The sequence below is a fragment of the Montipora foliosa genome, chromosome 11, assembly GCF_036669935.1.
Source record: "Montipora foliosa isolate CH-2021 chromosome 11, ASM3666993v2, whole genome shotgun sequence".
NCBI lineage: Eukaryota > Metazoa > Cnidaria > Anthozoa > Scleractinia > Acroporidae > Montipora > Montipora foliosa.
The window spans coordinates 46,831,319-46,839,648 of record NC_090879.1 but is presented as its reverse complement, the minus strand read 5'-3'; the positions used below and the strand labels follow the sequence as shown (position 1 = coordinate 46,839,648).

Sequence of the window (8,330 nt, the reverse complement as noted above, 5' to 3'; positions counted from 1 at the left end):
TTGGACATCAAGATGTTTTCAAGAAATGTTTTCCTGAAAACTGGGTGTCCACAGGACACCCGGACGCCCACCTGGCTAAAAGCTTCGTTCTAATGTTATCTTCGTTAGGTTTATATTGGTTTCTATACATGTTTATGCTGAAACGTTTGTCTTGAAGTAAAGTTGATTCAGTTGCGGTGAACTTTAACTTATTATATTCATTTACATTTTATGCATTTCTTTTACTCAAATCAGCTCATAAAACCAATTCAGACTCCTTTTCATTCAGACAGTACCAACTATCACACCTCCTGGGTACATTTGTCGGTTTGTCATACCTTCCTGCCTAAACCTATAATTAGTTCAGTACTAAATTGTATTGTTGAAAATTAACCTCTGTTTTGCTTGTACTGAGTTCTCGGTCCGGTTACTCAAAGCACGAATAGCACTAACCCAAGGTCAATGGTTTTGTTCAGAGTCAAGTTAACCCACTTTTCAACAATTAGATCCTGGCAACTAGATAGAAGAAACATTTGTACCCCTGACCACCCCTTTCCCATGCAATTAAAAGTTGCTGCACAGCAGCAGCCCTCATGATTTCTAGAACGCAACATAGATTTCAAACCATTGCAAAACATGCTACAACTGCTGGAAAAGACGCTGCACAAAAGCACAACAAAAAGTGGTCTGCTTTCCATCTCAATCCCTTTCGCCATCCATTACACGTCAGCATTCACTACCAATAGGTAGACTAGTAAGTAAGGTCTTTTCAATGTAAATCAACGCCGATCGACACTTTGGAATTCGCAGTCCGCCATGTTGATTACAGAGGCGAGGAGGACTGGTGGCAAATATGCCTCGATTACACGCTGTTTCTCTTCCAACAAACAATGGCTGAGAGAAAGCACGCCGCGGGCGATGGAAATCCTAGTATATTGGCATATTTTTCGAAGAAAGCACGGCCGCTTCCAGGTGCAGGTGAGTGAGCATAAATGTATTTGATTTTCTGTATATATAGATTTGAAGGCTGCGAGTCAACACAAATCCTAAGAACTGAATAAATTTCGTATGAATCGTGCAAATTTTGCGTTCTGTCCGTTCTTTTTCGGTTAAGCTGTGATCACATCACTTCAGTTCTGTCAAGGTCCCCTCAACAATAGGCAATTTTTGTGGATCGTTATAAAACTGTAGTTAAAAGTGTGTGATCCAGTGTGTGCGATAGACCTTTTCACGATTTTGGACGCCGTCTTGCACGCCAAAACTTACAGTAAGGTATGGGAAAAGTCGGGAGTTTGATGCTCGTTAAGAAAGGTCGACATTCTGAAATTTCCATGAATTACAAACTAAAGATACTAGCTAAAAAAGTTAACTTATTAAATTTGAGAAGTTTGGTCTCACTGAAAAGGCCGCAAATTAAGTTTTACTTTTCATATATTTATTTGTGAAACCGATGCGCAGTTCACGGAAAATTTAGAAGCATTTGTATAAAAAACGAAAAGTACGACTTCTCACTTCTCGTCTAAGCTGTACCCTTCAAATACAGGATAATGAATACAAATCCTCCTTTCTAGTCTATTAGTCGTGTAGAAAAATAAAAAAAGTCGTTTTTGATGTTAAGAAATATTCATCGTCTGTTGTACTCATTTTGGTGCCCCAGACACCTCTCGAAGACGGGGCCTTACAGTCCCTTAATTGTAACAGCCGCCTACTACTCTTCTACCATCCACCTACTTCAAATTTTATTGAAAACCCTGTAGGTGTAGATTTACGTACAAGCAAAAGAACTCTTGACTTACAAATTTCAACAAGGTGAGCAGTCAGGACGAAAAAGTGATCCGGCATCAGTTGCATGCTTTCTCAAGGGAAACGGATGTTAAGTAGTGAAGAGCTGCTGACTGTATCTCAGGTCGCTGGACTCTTCTCCAGACTTGGCAAAGAAGTCTGTTTTTAACGATGATGATCTTGAAGAGGAGATTGAATGTGCCCCCATCGAAGAATTGACGAATGAGGTTTCTTGGGAAGTTTTGCCAGGACACCCCATCATAATAATAGTAATAATAGTTTATTGATATCCCTCTCGCAGCCTCAAGGATGGTCAGTGGGCTAAATATAATCTATGCGAAATCATCTCAGGAGGGAAACTCAACACGACCAAGTTATCGGTTCCAAAACTAACAGATTGACCTTGCTGTTGATGTATCGATCAAACGTAAACAGCCCTATGCAGCCAAAAATGTTGCTGCTAAGAGGACAAGTAAAGCGAGATTAATCATAGGGATACATTCGTCAGTATCACGTCTCAAATACCACACCAAGCCCTAACCTAAGCATACGTCAATCATGGGAGCACTGTCATATAGACTTTCTTCTTAGAATACTTGTCACTAAGATGCTGCAGGGGATTTACTTAAGTTTGCACCCTGCAAGAAATTGTTTCCCGGCTTGTGCCCGTGCAATTTTGTTTTCAAAATATTCCCATTCCCCGCCCTTTAATGAAAAAGCTCACTCACTTTAAATTCAAAGTTAGCACAAGTGTGGGGAAGGGGACTATGGGGAGTGAATAGGGTGTGGTTACCAACTCTTAGCTATTTTCCACTACTATTTGAGCTGAGCAATAGCTGAGTGTGCTAAGGAGAAAACGTTAAGTTGTCCCGTTTTAACTTGAAAGAAAAGCGTATTTTGAGCGAATGCAATTCAGTGATTTACTGCATTAAATATTTGGGACAAAAGACATGAAAAAGTCTTGTGTGTGCTTATATCATGATGGAAAATCATAATTAAATTGTTGCAGTGACCATGTAATGAACCGTTGAATGCATTGCGTGCAACATCAACAAGGAAAAGAAATTGTTTGCATAAGAAAACTTCTTTCCCTCTCCCCCTTCAGAAAAAAAATAATAATCACCTGGTGCGGAAGTGACAAAGGAAAGATTGCGTTACACTCACTGGACCCAGATTTATGACTTTCGCTTTGGACGCTTAGGGATTTTCTTGTTATACAAGAAACTAGATGATTCACAAGAGGTTGCTCTCTGAGGGGTAAATATTGCAACACATGAATTGATTTTCCGGTAACGTGTTGCACAAGCTTAGCCTGGAACTGGCGTATAAGGTCGATGTCAAGATATGACCCTAAATTATAAAGCAATGGAAAAATTAACTGAGAATGTCAAAATTATTAGGCTACAAACACCCATTTGGAAGGTAAGCTGTCATCCAAGTATTATCTCAGGTTTACTGGGTAGTTTTAATGGTTTTCTCAGAAAGCAAGCTCTGGTTAAACAAAATCTCTTGGAAAGGTCAAATTGGGTCAACTTGCATAGGGCTGCTCGCCTCAGAAATAACTTTTGGCGAGAGAAAAATTATATTGAGTTCAAAAACAGCTCTTGTACTTGTTAGCATCGAATTTTGAAAGAATTCCACATAATACCGAGTATGTTATGGAATTTTTGATTTTCAAAGTCAAGAAATTTCCGTTCTCTGAGGCTTGCTCTCCAGGAATGCAGAATTACAATTGTAAATCTAAAATATCATCAAAGCAGCTTTAGAAATACCTCCTGAATAAGATTATAAACTACGGAATTTGCTATGCGCTTTCACACAATTTTGATTTTATGATCTTACAAATTGACCTCATTCCTGTGATTTTTCGGCTTCACAAGTTGTCGACGGTTTTTCGTAATTTTCTCAAAAATGTAAAAACCCTAGAATGTAAGACTTATATTACGATCTCTGGACGAAATATCAAGGGGTCAAATTTTCCAACCTTTTTTCCATCTCACTCGGTCCCTATAGAGAGTTGCTCTTAATACTAATTTAAAATAGACTTGGGTTGTGGGTGAACAGTTCTGGTTAACAATGGAATCTAGCCTTAGGAACAAAAAAGTTACACTGCATGGCCAGTACAGTTCCGACTAGAAGTTTAGAGTCCTCAGTCGCCAAATTAATGTGCAAATTTTTCTTCTTACACCACTGGTTCACTTCAATCCACAATTTTGCTGAATCTCATAAGAGGAAAAACTGGCTATAGTGCGTTTTCAGGATCTTAATTAAAAAACTAACTTGTCCACCTTTGCTTACCTGCAAAGTAAAACGTCTGTCATTTCCTGTCTTTGAAATTAGACAGTACACATCTCTTTTGACCTCCGAAACAATGCATTTCACGTTTCCTGAATACTAAAATCATAACATCTGGCATATTTTGACTTTTGAAAAAAATTCTCCCTCATATCCTGACTTCTATCGAATTTTAAGTGTGGCATGTTCTGACTTTCATTGTAATTAGTTACCAAATGTCATATTACTTAGTTTAAACATCTAAACTAAACATCTCATACTGACACTTTACAAGCAATTTAATTCAAAATGAATTCTCGCTGCTGAGCCAACATTCTGATTTGCAAAATTTGCAAATGCACATTTTCTACTTCTCAATTCTACTCGGCCTCTTTTCTGCATAGCCCTGGATAGTACCATTTCATATATAACATGTGATTCCAAGTTTCATGTCTACTTTCGTCTGACATTACTGATCACCGGGAGTTCTAACTTTAGTATGTCTGATTCCCCGCAAAATATCTTGAGAGAAGCGGCAGATGGTCTGATTCAGACAACCAAACATTTGGGAAGAGTTGCTTCACTCTCATCGGAAAATTCTGCAGCAAGCACCGTTGTTGCTGCTACAAGTGGCAATGCAATTTCAAACTTGTCCACAAACGGTGCAAGACGGATCACTTTGTTCGCTGCTTCAGAGCATGCCAGGTTATTTGGATACAGGCCTCCAGCTGCAGGCAATGTCAGAATCCCTGGTACCAGTGCCAGAGGTAGTGCTAGAGGTTGATCAAACTGTCTCGTCCAATACCATCTCCACCAGCAAGGCCTCACGTGGAGCAGATTGTTTGTTTGCTTGGCTTACAGCAACCAAAGACATGTACCTACACCAAGAGAATGCGTTGTGTTAGCACTAAACAAGCTGGGGGAGAAGTGCATAGAATTCTCTCGCAATGGCAACAGGACTCAAGTACATGAATCGGTCATCAGTACATTTCCATGCCTGGCAAGCAGCTACCATCTTCCGAATTCCGAGGGTTTCAGAAAAGAACTGTTAAAAATACTGATGCCAGGAAGCGGCTTTTTTGCTATTATTTTAGGAGTCCTTGGCCAGGCAAAAGGTTTTCTGTGCCCTCTTCAAAAGGACATCATCCTAGTTGGGGAGTCTGCTTCAAGTTCATCAAATTCCGAAAGATGCGAGGTAAGAAATTTAACAAATTAACGTCAGTTTTTCATGCATCTGTCCTGTTATTGATCATGAATTTCGTCACAACATTTTCATAGTTGTGGATCCACGTGGCAATAGCTGAGTGGATCAGCAGACTACTTGGACAATGGTATGACGAGATTCATTGTCAATAACAGGACAGATGCACGAAAATATGACGTCAATCTGTTTTTTTACAATAACAAATTGTTCTGTCTTGCTCGTTGCCACATTGCATCAATTATAAATTAATGTGTCAGTCCGCTTATTGACAATGAAAATTAGCCAATAAGCGGAAAAGAATTTCTGCACTTATGGCAAAAAAAATACAAATTCTACCCAGAAGGAGTAGACCACTTGACATTCAAGGGGTGGGGTTGAATGAATCTGAAAAAAGGATTCTGCTTATAGACGTATCAACAATAATCATACACACAAGCACCACTAGTGAATTTGACAGATGTTTGGTGACTTTGAAAAAAGCATGTAACCTCATGCATAAAGCCATTCTGAGGACAAAAAAATCCTTTTGCCTGAAAGGGTTACAAAGAAAATGCATGCCTATACCAGATCACCCAACTACCCTCAGGAGTCAAATGTTGCACCCTTTGTATAAGCCTTGTAGGCCTTTGTGTCTTTGTGTGGTCACGCAACACTCCTCCCCACACAAACAACGGCTGCTTTCTTTCGAACTACATTCCTTTCCCTTATCTGACCAATCAGAGCTTGGTTCTCATATCCCAAAACCGTTTGCGCCAAAGCGACTAAGCCAATAAGAGTACGGGTCTTATATTCACAATCAAAAATGGCGTCTATTGATGAAGTGTTTTCCCTCGTGGCTTCAAAATTCAAATTTTTTTCCTTAAATACGCACCAGAAGACAGCTATAAGTGCTGTTACAGAAAAGACAACATGTTTTGGTCAACTTACCAACAGGCTATGAGAAATCTCTTATTTATCATGCATTACCAACCGTTTTTGATGCACTTCATTCAAGTTCAGGACATATTGACGTAGTTGTTAGTCCTTTGATTTGCCTTATGGAAGATCAAGTCAAGTTCCTCACAAGTGTCGGGGTTAGAGCCCTAAACCTGACTGTAGCTTCTGAAGAGGAAAGAATAAATGCTGAAAAAGGAGAGTATTCAGTGGTCTATAGATCGCCAGAAGTATGGCTCAAAAACGAGCGCTAGAGATCAATGTTGCACAACGATGTGTACTCTCGTAAGCTTTGTGCCATTGCAGTCGATGAGGCATATGTTTTACCGCAATGGTAAGCGGCCTTTCAGGCAGCATTTACTCTAGTTATTCTTTAGATGTAGAAATTATTTTTGCTCTTAGTGAGTGCTTTAAAAAACTGATTTTTTTCTCGTCTACATGAATCCTAAGCTAATTTAATCTATCATGAATTCGAACACAGCTCCATTCTGGAAGCCTTGGACCGAATTGATCATGTTTCAGGGAACTTCCACAATCTGTTCTCTGGTATATTACATTGTTGCAATAGTTAGTCGATACTGAGTTACATTATTCGAAAAGACAACCTGTCGGACTTGTCTCCATCTACTTCAACTTGTTCGATCCTACTTTAGTAGCTGATAAAGCAGAAGCATCATCACTTTTTTATTAGATTATTTTGTGTTTTGATGGAGTTTGTGCGAGGTGATAGTTTTAAATATTGGAATAACATCAAATTTAGTTTCTCTCACTTTTGTTGTTGATATGCAGTTTTATTAATATAAATAATATACACGAAAAATTTTCAGCACATTGATTGCCTGAGGGCACGTCAAGTAATCCTAAACAGAGTGCAGGAAAGTGGAATTAGAACAGAAAGTTGAAATTAGTGCAATAAAGGTAAAATTTTTGCATTGATAGCCAATCAAATGCGAGCCCTGGATGGTGCAATTCAAGGCACTATTTTTCCGTGATTTCGTGATACAGGGGCATTGCTTCTGTTTAAGTTAACCATTGCAAGATTTTTATGTATCTTATTAATAAGTAATCACATGATTTTTTCTTTCATGCACGTTGGAAAAAATAAAACTGGTAAATTTGTGCCATTGCAGTCGATGAGGCATATGTTTTACCGCAATGGTAAGCGGCCTTTCAGGCAGCATTTACTCTAGTTATTCTTTAGATGTAGAAATTATTTTTGGTCTTAGTGAGTGCTTTAAAAAACTGATTTTTTTCTCGTCTACATGAATCCTAAGCTAATTTAATCTATCATGAATTCGAACACAGCTCCATTCTGGAAGCCTTGGACCGAATTGATCATGTTTCAGGGAACTTCCACAATCTGTTCTCTGGTATATTACACTGTTGCAATAGTTAGTCGATACTGAGTTACATTATTCGAAAAGACAACCTGTCGGACTTGTCTCCATCTACTTCAACTTGTTCGATCCTACTTTAGTAGCTGATAAAGCAGAAGCATCATCACTTTTTTATTAGATTATTTTGTGTTTTGATGGAGTTTGTGCGAGGTGATAGTTTTAAATATTGGAATAACATCAAATTTAGTTTCTCTCACTTTTGTTGTTGATATGAAGTTTTATTAATATAAATAATATACACGAAAAATTTTCAGCACATTGATTGCCCGAGGGCACGTCAAGTAATCCTAAACAGAGTGCAGGAAAGTGGAATTAGAACAGAAAGTTGAAATTAGTGCAATAAAGGTAAAATTTTTGCATTGATAGCCAATCAAATGCGAGCCCTGGATGGTGCAATTCAAGGCACTATTTTTCCGTGATTTCGTGATACAGGGGCATTGCTTCTGTTTAAGTTAACCATTGCAAGATTTTTATGTATCTTATTAATAAGTAATCACATGATTTTTTCTTTCATGCACGTTGGAAAAAATAAAACTGGTAAATTTTTTCAAAGACTAAAAATTGCACTCCCCTGTGGGCTCGTGCAATTTTGGGCGTCTTTGAAAAAATTTACTCATGCTTATTTATTCCAAATTGCACTTGAAATCATGCGATTAGCTATACAAATTAGAGATAGTGTTATAATTTGTAATCTGCCCTACGACTCACAAGAGATACCATCCTGTATGTCTTACATATGGACCACTTTGTTGAAATCCAAG

At 38.4% G+C, this 8,330-nt stretch overlaps 1 pseudogene; it reads left to right on the top strand.

Moving 5' to 3' along the window:
* Positions 1–8,266: 8,266 nt before the first annotated feature.
* Positions 8,267–8,330, top strand: part of LOC137975897 (ATP-dependent DNA helicase RecQ-like) — a 404,352-nt pseudogene continuing 404,288 nt past the window's right edge.